Source organism: Rhinolophus ferrumequinum, chromosome 9, assembly GCF_004115265.2.
Source record: "Rhinolophus ferrumequinum isolate MPI-CBG mRhiFer1 chromosome 9, mRhiFer1_v1.p, whole genome shotgun sequence".
Lineage (NCBI taxonomy): Eukaryota > Metazoa > Chordata > Mammalia > Chiroptera > Rhinolophidae > Rhinolophus > Rhinolophus ferrumequinum.
Window position 1 is genome coordinate 34,280,828 of NC_046292.1, and position 13,361 is coordinate 34,294,188.

The 13,361-nt window shown below is 40.2% G+C and overlaps 1 protein-coding gene across 1 annotated transcript in view; it reads right to left on the minus strand.

Annotated features, from left to right (window-relative positions):
- The window catches only part of LOC117026581 (putative selection and upkeep of intraepithelial T-cells protein 1 homolog), a 38,897-nt gene extending 28,928 nt beyond the window's left edge, over positions 1-9,969 (minus strand). Inside the window, exon 1 of the mRNA XM_033113388.1 lies at positions 9,714-9,969. The gene's annotated coding sequence lies outside the window, so the exon portion shown is untranslated. The remainder of the gene's footprint in view (positions 1-9,713) is intronic.
- Positions 9,970-13,361: the final 3,392 nt, after the last annotated feature.

A 13,361-nucleotide genomic window follows, 5' to 3' on the forward strand; every position in this document is an offset into this window, starting at 1 on the left:
CCATATAAATTTTAGGATTATATGTTCTATTTCTGTGAAAAACGTCGTTGGTAGTTTGATAGGAATTGCGTTGAATATGTATATTGCCTTAGGCAGTATGGACATTTTGACTATATTAATTCTTCCTATCCATGAACATGGTATGTGTTTCCATCTATTTGTATCTTCTTTCATTTCTTTCTTCAGTGTCTTATAATTTTCTGAGTACAGATCTTTTACTTCTTTGGTTAAATTTATTCCCAGGTATTTTATAGTCTTTGGAGCAATTGTAAATGGGATTTTTTTAAAATTTCTCCTTCTGATGTTTTATTATTGGTATATACAAATGCAACTGATTTCTGAATATTAATTTTGTATCCTGCTACTTTACTAAATTCATCTATCAGCTCTAATAGTTTCTTGGTCGAGTCTTTAGGGTTCTCTATATATAGTATCATGTCATCTGCATATAATGACAATTTTACTTCCTCCTTAGCAATTTGGATGCCTTCTATTTCTTTTTCTTGTGATTGCTGTGGCTAGAACTTCCAGCACTATGTTGAATAGAAGTGGAGAAAGTGGGCAACCTTGCCTTGTTCCTGATCTTAAGGGGAATGGTTTTAGCTTTTCCCCGTTGAGTATGATATTAGCTGTGGGGTTATCATATATGGCCTTTATTATGTTGAGATATGATCCCTCTATTCCCACTTTCTTAAGGGTTTTTATCATAAATGGCTGCTGGATTTTATCAAATGCTTTTCCTGCATCTATTGATATGATCATGTGATTTTCATTTTTCATTTTGTTAATGTGGTGTATCACATTAATTGATTTGCGGATGTTGAACCACCCTTGCATACCAGGAACGAATCCCACTTGATCATCGTGTACGATCTTTTTAATGTATTGCTGAATTCTGTTCGTTAGTATTTTGTTGAGGATTTTTGCATCTATATTCATTAGAGATATCGGCCTGTAGTTTTCTTTTTTTGTGGTGTTTTTGTCTGATTTTGGGATCAGGGTGATAGTGGCTTCGTAAAAAGTGTTTGGGAGTCTTCCCTCCTTCTGGATTTTTTGGAAGAGCTTGAGGAGAATAGGTGATCATTCTTTTTTGAACGTTTTGTAAAATTCACTTGTAAAGCCATCTGGTCTAGGGCTTTTGTTTGTTGGGAGATTGTTGATTACTGATTCAACTTCCCTGGTGGCGATCAGTCTATTCAGGTTTTCTGTTTCTTCTTGAGTTAGCCTTGGAAGGTTGTACGCCTCTAGAAAATTGTCCATTTCTTCCAGATTGTCAAATTTGTTGGCATATAGTTGCTCATAGTAATTTCTTAAAATTTTTTGTATTTCTGCGGTGTCTGTTGTCACTTCTCCGCTTTCATTTTTGATTTTATTAATTTGGGTCCTCTCTCTCTTTTTTTTAATGAGTCTGGCTAAAAGTTTGTCAATTTTGTTTATCTTCTCTAAGAACCAACTCTTGGATTCATTGATCTTTTGTATTGTTTTTCTGGTTTCTATTTCATTTATTTGCGCTCTGATCTTTATTATCTCCTTCCTTGTGCTCCCTTTGGGCTTATTTTGCTGTTTTTTTTTTTTTCCCAGATCCCTTAAGTGTGAAGATAAACTGTTGATTAGTGATGTTCTTGTTTCTTTAGGTAGGCCTGCAATGCTATGAATTTCTCTCTTAGGACTGCTTTCGCGGCATCCCATAGATTTTGGGTTGTCGTGTTTTCATTTCCGTTTGTCTTGAGATATCTTTTGATTTCTTCCTTGATCTCCTGCTTGACCCATTCATTATTTAGTAATATGTTATTCAGCCTCCATGAATTGGTGTGTCTTCCAGTTTTTTTTCTGTAGTTCATTTCTAATTTCATAGCACTGTGGTCAGAGAAGACAATTGGTATGATTTCAATTTTCTTAAATTTATCAAGACTTGTTTTGTGGCCTAACATATGGTCAATCTTGGAAAATGTTCCATGTGCACTTGAGAAGAACGTGTATTCTGCAGCTTTGGGGTGAAATGCTCTGAAAATATCGATTAGATCCAAGTGGTCCAATGTGTCATTTAAGGCTGTTGTTCCCATGTTGATTTTCTGTCTGGAAGACCTGTCCCTTATTGTCAGAGGTGTGTTGAAGTCCCCTACTATGATAGTGTTACTGTTGATCTCTGTCTTTATGTCAGTCAGTATCTGTTTTATATATTTAGGTGCTCCTATGTTGGGTGCATAGATGTTTACTAGGGTTGTGTCCTCTTGTCGGATCGATCGATCCCTTTATTATTATATAGTGCCCATCTTTGTCTTTTAATATGTTCTTCATTTTAAAGTCTATTTTGTCAGATATAAGTATTGCAACTCCAGCTTTTTTCTCATTTCCATTTGCATGAAATATCTTACTCCAACCTTTCACTTTCAGCCTGTGTGTATCTTTTGATCTGAGGTGAGTCTCTTGTATACAGCATATACAAGGGTCTTGCTTTCTTATCCACTCAGCCACCCTATGTCTCTTGATTGGAGCATTTAATCCGTTTACATTTAAAGTGATTATTGATAGGTACATAGTTATTGCCATTTTAAAATTTGTAGGTAAATTGTTTTCATCTTTCTTCTATTTACAGAAGTCCTTTTAGTATTTCTTGCAATGCTGGCTTGGTGGTAATAAATTCCTTTAGCTTATTCTTTTCTGGGAAGTTCTTTATCTCTCCATCAACTTTAAATGATAGCTTTGCTGGATAAAGCAATCTAGGTTGTAGGCCTTTGTTTTCCATCACTTTGAGTATCTCCTGCCACTCCCTCCTGGCCTTCAATGTTTCTGTAGAAAAGTCATTTGATAGTCTTATGGGCGTTCCCTTGTATGTAACCCTCTGTCTTTCTCTTGCTGCTTTTAGGATTGTCTCTTTGTCTTTCAGCTTTGCCATTTTAACTATAATGTGTCTTGGTGTGGACATGTTTGGGTTTATCCTGGTTGGAACTCTCTGCACTTGTATGTTGGGCTTGTATGTTGGTTTCCTTCATCAGGTTAGGGAAGTTTTCGGACATTATTACTTCAAATATGTTCTCGATCCCTTGCTTCCTTTCTTCACCTTCTGGTATTTTTGTGATGCACATGTTGTTGCGCTTGATGTTATCCCAGAGGTCTCTTAAACCATCTTCATTGGTTTTTATTCTTTTTTCTTTCTGTTGTTCTGTTTGGGTGATCTCTGCTAACTTGTCTTCTAAGTCGCTAATTCAATCCTCTGCTTCATCTAACCTGCTGTTAATTCCTTCAAGTGATTTCTTTATTTCAGTAATTGTGTTCTTTATTTCTAACTGGTTGTTCATTATGATTTCTCTATCCTTCTTTATGTCGTCTCTAAGTTCCTTAAACATTCTTATCATCAGTGTTCTGAACTCTGTCTCTGATAGGTTGGTTACCTCTGTTTCATTTGGTTCCATTTCTGGAGGTTTCTTCTGTTGTTTTATTTGGGACATGTTTCTTTGTTTCCCCATTCTGGCTGACTCTCTGTGTTTGCTTCGATGTATTAGGTAGATCCCCTAGGATTCTTAGTTCTTGCTGGGTTATCTTATGTAGTATGTGTCCTTTATATTTGACTTGCCCTACTTCGTTCTTCTCTGCATGTGCTCCAAAGGTGACTCTTTTGTTGTGTATATTGTCCTGTTTAAGAAGATCTTTAATTGCTTTTCGCTTGTGAGTAGGTGGGGTTAACTCCTAGGCTAACTAGTTGTGAGACTTGGCTCTGCCCACTGCAGGATGTTCTGCTGAGTGAGGGTTGACCACTTAAATGTGGTTTGGCCTCTATGTGCTCTTGTGCCTGTAGAGAATTCCCTCTGGGTGTGTCATTTGTAGGTCAAACCCCGTGGTACTCTGGTTTGGTCTGGAGTTGGCCTCTGGGTATGTTGAATCTTGTGCCTCTTAAGCTGGGCCCTGGTAGAGCAATTTCATAACAAAGCAAATCACCAAGCACAACAACAAAAACAACAACAAAGGAAAAATCAAATAGCTTCACATGTAAAACCAACTGACAACCCCCACTTAACACAGGCAAAGACATCAATGATATAAAGACAAAACAAAACAAAACAAAACAAAAAGCAGCGCCAGTCTTGGCTTAAGTCCACCTAGTAATCTCCAGGTTGTGCTGTGCTGTACCAAAGAGTCCTCTGCATATTGTGCAGGCCGAGCCGGTCACCTGGTGCCCAGAGTGACATTGGAACTGCAGATTTAGATGCATGGGGCTGAGGGTTCTGGATGGTAGTTTCTACAAAGTCAATGCAGTTTCTTCCCTTGCCTGCACATTTGTGCACTGAGAGTAACACCACCAGCCCTGTGTCCAGTTCTCCTGAGTCTTAGGGTACTTCTTCCGTGTGTGTGTGTGTGTGTGTGTGTGTGTGTGTGTGTGGCCGGCGGGAGATTTCTGAGTTGCTGAAAGCCCAGTGCTGTGTCTGCGGCTTACTTTTGATCCCTGGGAGTGCCTCTGCAGTTGTAATTGCCCTGCCCTAGGCAGGCCAGAAAGGGTGGGGGCTGGGGATGGAGGGGTCTTCTCTCTCCCAGCCAAGCCGTATCACACTCTTCCCGCAGGCCAGAAAAAGTGTGGCTGGGGGTGGAGGAGTCTCTTCTCTCCTAGTGCAGCAAAAATCACACTCTTCCCAGCCTCTTCCCTGGGTCAGAGCTGCACGCCAGTCTTCCCAGAGCCTGTGCACTAAGGCTCCTCTACTACTCCTCAGTTCAGGGGTCAGTTTAAGTCTCTGGAAGGGCGGGGGTAGGATTGGAAGAGCGGGGGGAGGGGCCCAGGTATGGAGTTTGTGTCCTTTATCCAGCCTAGGGCCCAACTGGGGGTCTCTCTGAGGTTATTGTCTCAAATGTTGGATATGCTGCCCTCTCGGCGGGAGAGATCAGGGAAAGAGCCCTCCTCCTGGCTTTTGTGCTCTCTGTTCCATCCTGGGATCCCCTGCGTCTCTGCAGCTGCGGATGCCGGCCGCGTTTCCACCGCCGCAGATGTGGGCCCCCTCTCCACAGCCAAAGGTGTGGGCCGCGTCCCCATAGCCACAGATGCCAGCTGTGTTTCCACAGTCACAGGTGCGGACTGCGTTTCCACAGCTGCAGATGCGGCTGCGTCTCCACTCCGCTCCCCTCCCTCTTCCCCTGCTCGCCCAATTTGCCCACCTTCATGTAATCCTTGCACGAGTCTCTTAGCTGTTCTGCGTGATGAGCAGAGAGTCCTTTGATGGGTTATAGGTGTTCCGTTTATGATAAGATCCGGAGGAGAACTCAAAAAGTGCGCCCCATTGTCGCCATTCCTATGACAATGTCCCATTCTCTTTTTTCGTCTATAAATAGGGGATAATAATTTCTTGCTCAATATTTATCATTAAAAGTAATGGAATTATTATATCTGAAGTCGTCAGATTAGTGGTGCCTAATAAGTACTACAGTAAAGTATAAGCATCATAAAGTATATAAGAACTATGACGTATTTGTTTTCCTATCATTTCTAGTATTATTGAAATTTAGCGTTTTAGACTGATGAAAAGTAAGGGCTTTGGAACCAGACTCAAATTCTGGCTCTGCTATTTACCAGTTGTGTGGCCTCAGGTTATTGATGTAACCTTTCCTTGCCTCAGTTTGCTATTTGGAAAACACAGATAATACAAGTACACATTCCACAAGGTGAAATTAGTTGAATATTCAGATTAAAAAGTGGACCATAACAAGTGCTCAAGAAATGCTATCTCTGGCTATTAAGGAAGAATTTTAAATTGTGGCACAGTATATCCAGATTTACATATTTGAAACGTGATTCTGGAGACCAGGAAATGGCCGGAGAAGGAATACCACATGGAAAGCTTCAACAAATTGTTCAGCCCAAGTGGGAGAAGTTGGGTAAGGAATGAAAGATCAGGATATGAGACACAATGATTATACAACTGCTAGGGCTCAATGAGTCTCTGAATGTAGGGAACAGAGAGATGTATTTTTATAGGTCTCCTGGGTTTCCAGGATATGTGATTTTTGTGGATAAATTGTGTCATTAGTCTTGACCGGAAGTGGGGGAAAGGCAATTGAGCTCAGAATAGGTCAAATTATAGGTTTCTGTGCAATTCTTTTTATTTATTATGTTGACTTTTTTATATACATCATACTCTGTTAACAGTTATTAAAATACATGACTTCACCATTAGATTTTGAAGGCTTTAAGTACAGGAATTATATCTTCTCATCCCAAATTATGTTATGGAATCCTGCAGTGTGTCTAGCGTACATCTGCTATCTACTGTTCCTGATCCAATCTCCATTCTGCTCTGCCTGGCTCTGTTTCCCAGAAAGCTGACTATAAGAATTACGGTAATTGACTCCCTTCCATTTGCTATCTGGTCAAGTTTAGTAAACATGAATAATATGTAGGAGATTGTGGCAGTGAAAGAGAGTGAGATTGGAGTATTTTTTTCTCTCAGATCCCTTCTTTCTGGTTTGCTGCGTTGAGCTGTATGACAGGTCAAAAGTCATAATTTCCATTAAAAAAGCGCTTCTCTGTCCTCAGGTTTTAATTACTGCTTCCAGCCACTGCTCCTTCATGCCTAGGTATGGCCACAACCCCTCTGTTTCAGCTCCAGGGTACTGCACTACTACTCAGGCATTTTCTACACCTTGCTCACACATTGTAAATCATTTCTTTATTTAATGCTCCTCAAACTTGATTGTGTCATCTGTTTCTGCTAGAACCCTGGCTGACACAGGAATTGCTACTGAAAGTGGTTACCAGAGAGAGACTCTCAAAATGTGATTCTGAAATTGGGGTGCTCATTTATTTGAGGAGGGCACAGCTAACCTCCTTTCTGGCAGGAAATGAGCAAAGGTGATGTACACAGCAAACCATGGACCACATTTGTTTAAATTGCCAATATTGGTCTAGGTCCCAGGCAGGAAATCTGGCCCAACCCATCAGGATATGGTAGCTCATATGGGATCAAGTTGGGAGCAGGGCACAGTTGGGAGCAGGGCACAGGAAAGAAAAACAGATCGCTTGGTCCCTAGGGCAAAAATAGTAATTATAAGAATTGTAGAGTCCTCTACCTTCTTCTGACTGCCTGAGAAGACAAACATAAGGAAAAGGGGAAATTAAAAGCTATGAATAACAATTGAGAACATCTGTGAAGAGCTATGAGGTCTCCCTTACAACTCTGAAAAAATCCCTGTCTTCTCCTTAGACATAAGAGATGTGGATGAGGACGAATGCAAGGTCTAATTTTAAGGGTTGCAGAGTGTGAGCAACAACTAAATGTTCGACCTCACAAAGTCGATTAAGGTAAGGGCACTGGAGGGCTTCCTGGTATCCTGAAACATGGGACAAGGACACTTGGGCCCACGTGGACAAGGCTACGCATGGGATCAACAACGTGCATCTGCTTGCAGTCAGAATGAGTGTCTACCACCTCTGCTGAATGTTCTGCTTTATCTTTTCAGGGGACTGGCAGGTTAGCTGGTGGCGTCTATCATAGAACAGACATTAATTTGTCCTCACAGTAATAGACACTTAATCTACCATTGGCTCTGACTTGCCTGTAAGCAGTATTTCTTTATGCACAACTATGCGCATACATATAAAATGCCTTGTTCATCCCCATGTTGTCTCACACAGCTTTGCCTTTGGCTGGAGAGTCATTTTACAGCAAAGGAAGTGCAGCTGTCAGCTCAAGACCATGAAATGCACTAGTCTTACCAAGTGCCTATGATCCAGATACAGCTGACTTGACAGAACCTGGTAAAGGATCAGGTGGGGCACCAGACAGGAGCTAACACCCTGTGCAATAGAGGACTCCCTGCGACATGTAAGATGTGCCTGAAACTCGTGGCTAGCCAACTGTGCAGAATGCACCGGATGGAAAGCAAAGAGGGGTTATGGGATCCTCTTACTATGTGGCTTGACAACCTATTTGAAGAATTTTTGCCACCCATCTTCCAATCTTCACCTCAATGTGTCTGGGGGTCCTAGCATCTCATGGAGTCATGAACCTGATTAATTAGAAGCTGAGACTGTCCTCGGGCCACGTTGAGGCTTCTCATACCACTGAACCAAGAATCAGAAAAGTGGGCCATTGGAAGGCTGAAGAGACTAATCCATGGGCCAGAGAGGTGCCTGGACCAATAGTCCTGGTCAGTACAAAACTGAAGCACCTCAAATAACGATAAGACCCATAGAAGTAAGGATTTGAAGAACCCTATCAGGTTAAGAACCTCATGTAGCTGAGGTACTGATTGAAGGGACGGGGAATACAGAATGAGCAGTGCAAGAAGGCAGCTACAGTTACGTTGTTTAGACTTTTGTGACCACCTGGTTCTATAACAGCTATGTTTCATGTTTATTAACTATGGCTTTTGCCCCCTTTCCCAGAAACTTTACATGAATTACTGTGACGGTCTAGGTCCTGGGCAGGAAATCTGGCCAAACCCATCAGGATATGGCAGCTCGTAGGACTGGCCTCCCCTTGGTAAGGATGCAAACTTCTCACCGAGCTGGAAGACAAGACTAGGCTGTGGCCGAGACTCTTGCTAACAAGCAAAGGTGGTGGACTGTGCTGGATTCTCTCTGTTTGCCTATCCAAGTCCATTCTCACCACTTTGTAAGGAAATTGGAATGAAAGCCAATATGGATATTGGAAGTAGGGGATAAAAGGAATGAATTTGTTATAGGATGTCCTTTAAAACTTTGCATGGATTTTAATCTCACTCAAATGAGAATCTTGATCAGGTACACATTTCATACAGTATATAATAATTTTAAAACATGTTTTTAAAATGCAGTTGTAGTGTTTAATGGTACAGAGTTTCAGCTTGGGAAGACAGAAAAGTTATGAAAATGGATAGTGGTGATGGTTACTTGACAATGTGAATGGAATGTCACTGAACGTGCACTTAAATTTTTGAAATAGTACATTTTAAGTTATGTATATTGTAACAAAATATTAAAAAATTAAGTATTCAAACAAAAAGCAAATATACCAAACAAGGACTATAAAAGTTAATACAAATAACATTTAACCTGCCAGGCAAGTGAGTCAGATCACAAAAGAAAAAACCAGTATTATCACAGCAATTTTCCTATCATAGAAACAGTAGTATCTAATTCACCCTTTTTCTGTCTATTTTCTTTTTATTTTAAGCAAAACCAAAGTGTTTTTGATATACCCTCCTCACCTGTTGAGGGTGATTGAGTTAAAATATTTTTTTATAAAAATCATTCATGTTACATTTTAAAAGCCAACAATTTTGCAGATATAATATTTCAAAACTCATCATAAATATACTAGAATGAGGTACTTCTCTTTATTTCTCCATTTTTTTGTTTATCTCAGCTAGCTACATTAGAGAAGGGGAATTCAATTTGCAAAAAATATTATGCAATGGTGACTGGTCGCACTATTACTCGTACTATGTGACTGGGGAATTACATGCATAAGAATAATACTTTCTTTATTCCTGATCAAACCTGAAATTGAGCACAACATTTGCTGTGACACGATACTGCAGAGTCAGTCTCAAATGATCCACAAAGAAAAGATTTTCCCTAGACTGAGACCTCTGTTCACACCATCTCACTAGTCTTTAAACATAGGGTCTGTCAAGTCCCTAGAAATGTAAGGACAGGAGGTCTCCCAGAAAGACCAAGGAAGAGGAAGGGATAAGAGAAGTGATAACCATCTATGAAGAGAGAACTGCATCCTAAATCTTAAACTTACCTGAGCCTGGTGATCCCAAGTCAGCTCTCCGTTGTTTCTAGAGAAGGAGTCCCAGATGAGTCACCTAAAGTTCTGACAGTGCCGAGAGTCTGATGGAAACCACGCAAACTACTTAACAAGGATCTGTGTCACTGCTGCTATCCAACTCTGGCCGCCTGATTATGCCAGCCTGATCCTTATGTTCCTTTCCCAAAGGAAATTACAAGGATACTGGCAGTTTCACTCTGTGGGTAGGAGCTTTTTCAACTTCAGTGATTGCAGCTGGCATCACTGAACTAACATCACAAGTCCTAACAAGACTTGTCTCACTCTGAAAGGAAGCAACACATAATCTAATGTATGCATTTTATGTAATTTGTGCTGACTAAAAGGGCTGTAATAAAGAAATTTATTTTGAATGCTGTACCTGTACTTAGAAAGAAAAGGAAGAGAACTGTGGAAGCACAAATAAAAAGCATTAATTTCAGATTAGAAATTCAGGGAAGGCTTCAGTGAAGTGATAATGGCTGAGAGGAATCTTGAAACCAAATGAACAGTTGGCCCAGTTAAAAAAAAAGGAGCAGAGTAGGTTTCCAGGCTCAGGGAGCAATGATATGAGAGAAGATGGTAAATTCATGAAACTTTAAGTAGTTTACTGTGGCTGGAATGGGAGATATATGAGAGAATGACAGGAGATGAGCTGTACAGAGAGACAAAGGTAAAGTTGCGAAGTTTGTAATTTTAAGAAATATATACAAGTATGACATATACTTAAGTATATACACACATATATCTACCTAGTTCCCATATAATACAGGTAATAGACATACATATTAAAATATATAGCTGTATATATAAGCCTATACATGCGTGCATGAATATATATATATAATTATCCATGTTTATGCATGTATGCTTATACACATATAATTCTATGTTCATATGTATTTTACGCACATGAATATATATCCTAATGATGCATGCGAGGTCTGACAATTACATTCGCCAACGCGTTGCAACAATGTTGCTAAACTTTTTTTATATCAGAGGGATTATTCATTATGAATTTGTACCAACTGGACAGTTAACCAAGTTTACTGTTTCGAAGTGCTGAAAAGGCTGCATGAAAAAGTTAGACAACCCGAACTTTTTGCCAGCAATTCATGGCTTTTGCATCACGACAATGCACGAGCTCACACAGCATTGTCTGTGAGGGAGTTTTTAGCCAGTAAACAAATAACTGTATTGGAACACCCTCCCTACTCACCTGATCTAGCCCCCAGTGACTTCTTTCTTTACCTGAAGATAAAGGAAATAGTGAAAGGAAGATATTTTGACGACATTCAGGACATCAAGGGTAATACGATGACAGCTCTGATGGCCATTCCAGCAAGAGTTCCAAAATTGCTTTGAAGGGTGGACTAAGCACTGGCATTGGTGCATAGCTTCCCAAGGGGAGTACTTCAAAGGTGACCACAGTGATTCAGCAAAAAGGTATGTAGCACTTTTTCTAGGATGAGTTCACGAAGTTAATTTTCTGACCTCATATATGTATAATACACGTATATGTGTAAGTGATGATATATGCATATATAGCTATATGTACACATATGACTATGTTCATATGTATACAAATATATGGACTATATAAGCACATATGGATATATGCTAAATAAAACATATATATATATATATATATATATATATATATATATTACACACACGTATATAAACAAATAATCAGAGACGAGTACAATGAGAACTTAAAGTAGCGGCGGAGCAGATGATGCATAATTGGAAAGATTTGAGATTTACGTAGGACATAGAATTGCTAGATTGAGGGAGTTGAGGTAAATAAAGACTTTTAGGATGTCTCCCAGAGTTCAGCATTTGACTCACTAGATGAGGTATAGGAAAAGGAGCAACTTTAATATGAGTGCAAAATGTGGTAGTTGTGAATGAATAAGTTTGGAATTTTAATGTACCTTTGGACTCCTAAGAAGGTTATGTTCAAGGGGCACTTGGTTATTTGGGTCTAGAGCTCATGGCTTGTCTTTGATTCCCTCTTCAGTAAGTGGCAGGAGCTCCAGGCCTTTTCACTAGGAAGTCCCAGGAAGTATCCTCAGGGCCTTCCTCCTCCCTGCAGGCCCCAAGTTCCATGGCTGACCCCTCCCTTGCCTTGTAGTTGCCCTCATCCACACTCCACATGGCAGTCACTACCCTCAGGGTGCTTGACACAATCTTCTCAGCTCCCTTCTGCCTTGATGCACTCTAAACAAGGCAACCGACCTCTTTCTTTTAAGCATTTCACTATTTCTTTTAGGCAAACACGCAGGTTAATAAGGTAACTTGGGTGGAGATGTGAATGATTCTAGAACACTATTAAAAATGCTTAGACAAATGATTGCTGGCCTGTATAACCCGATGTACTCCTAGAAGAGGCTCTGGTGCCCATGGTAGAACACTATCGTTTCTTCCATTGCTCCTGGGATGGGAAGAAGGTCGTTACACTTCCTTTTACTGATTTCTTCCTCTATGGTTATCCTTCATATGCAAAGCAGAAATGGTTTGGGGATTTTTCTACTTAGGTGATTAGAACCCACACTGAGAATCTCTGAAGTCAGCCTGAGAGTCTAGGAGAAGAACCTGGACTCTTGGACATGAGAGAGAGGCCTGAGAAAACCCCCCAGTGGCACCATGCCTGAGTCCTCCAAGACCACTTCTTCTGTGCTCTCCTAGTGACCTAGGAGCTCCAGCGGACTCAAATCCCTGAATCTGACCACTTACCTGAGTTCCTGAATCTGGTCTCCTCCTCTCCAGGTCCTTCTGGTGAAGCCCTAGTTGCATCCACAATCTAGGAGTGTGTCCGAGCTAATGGCCTGAACTCAGAGCCAAATAAAGCGGTTGCCAAGACACGTGCAGCGAATCTAGAAAGAGATCGCGAAGCATAACCACATCAATGACCCGTTTTCTGTGACGGAACCACATGTGCAGTGAAATGTCTGGAGGCAGAATCCAGAAGTTTCTCTGTTGTACAAGTGGCATTAACCCAGAGTAACCTCTGGGTGAAATTAACACTGATTTAAAAATGTTAATTAATAGGATTAATTTTTCCTCTGAAATTCTTGTGCCTTGTAATTCCTTCCCTGACTCACCAAAACATTTTGCACTTTCAATATGTTTTTGTATCAGATTCTCCACCCAGACTGCACATTTGAATCAACTCTGGAATATTTTAGATCTGTTTTGGAGTGGGGAAGCCATTGGTTTTATTTATTTATTTATGTATGTATGTATGGTTTTGTCTCTATTTTTAATTGTGAATAAATTTACATAACATAAAATTTACTATTTAAGAACTATTTGTACAAGTCAATGGTTTCTAGTATATTCACAATGTTGTATAATCACCACCACTATCTAATTCCAAAATATTCTCATTACCCTAAAAAGGAACCTGTGCCTCCCAATTTCCCCCTCCCTTCATTCCCTGGGAATCACTGACGTACTCTCTGTCTCTATGGATCTTCTTTTTCTGGATATTTTATATAAATGGAATCATACAATATGTGGCTTTTGTGACTGGGTTTTTCACTTAGCAAAACGCTATGTTGTAGCAGGTATCTGTACGTAATTCCTTTTTATGGGACAATAGTATTCAATTTATGA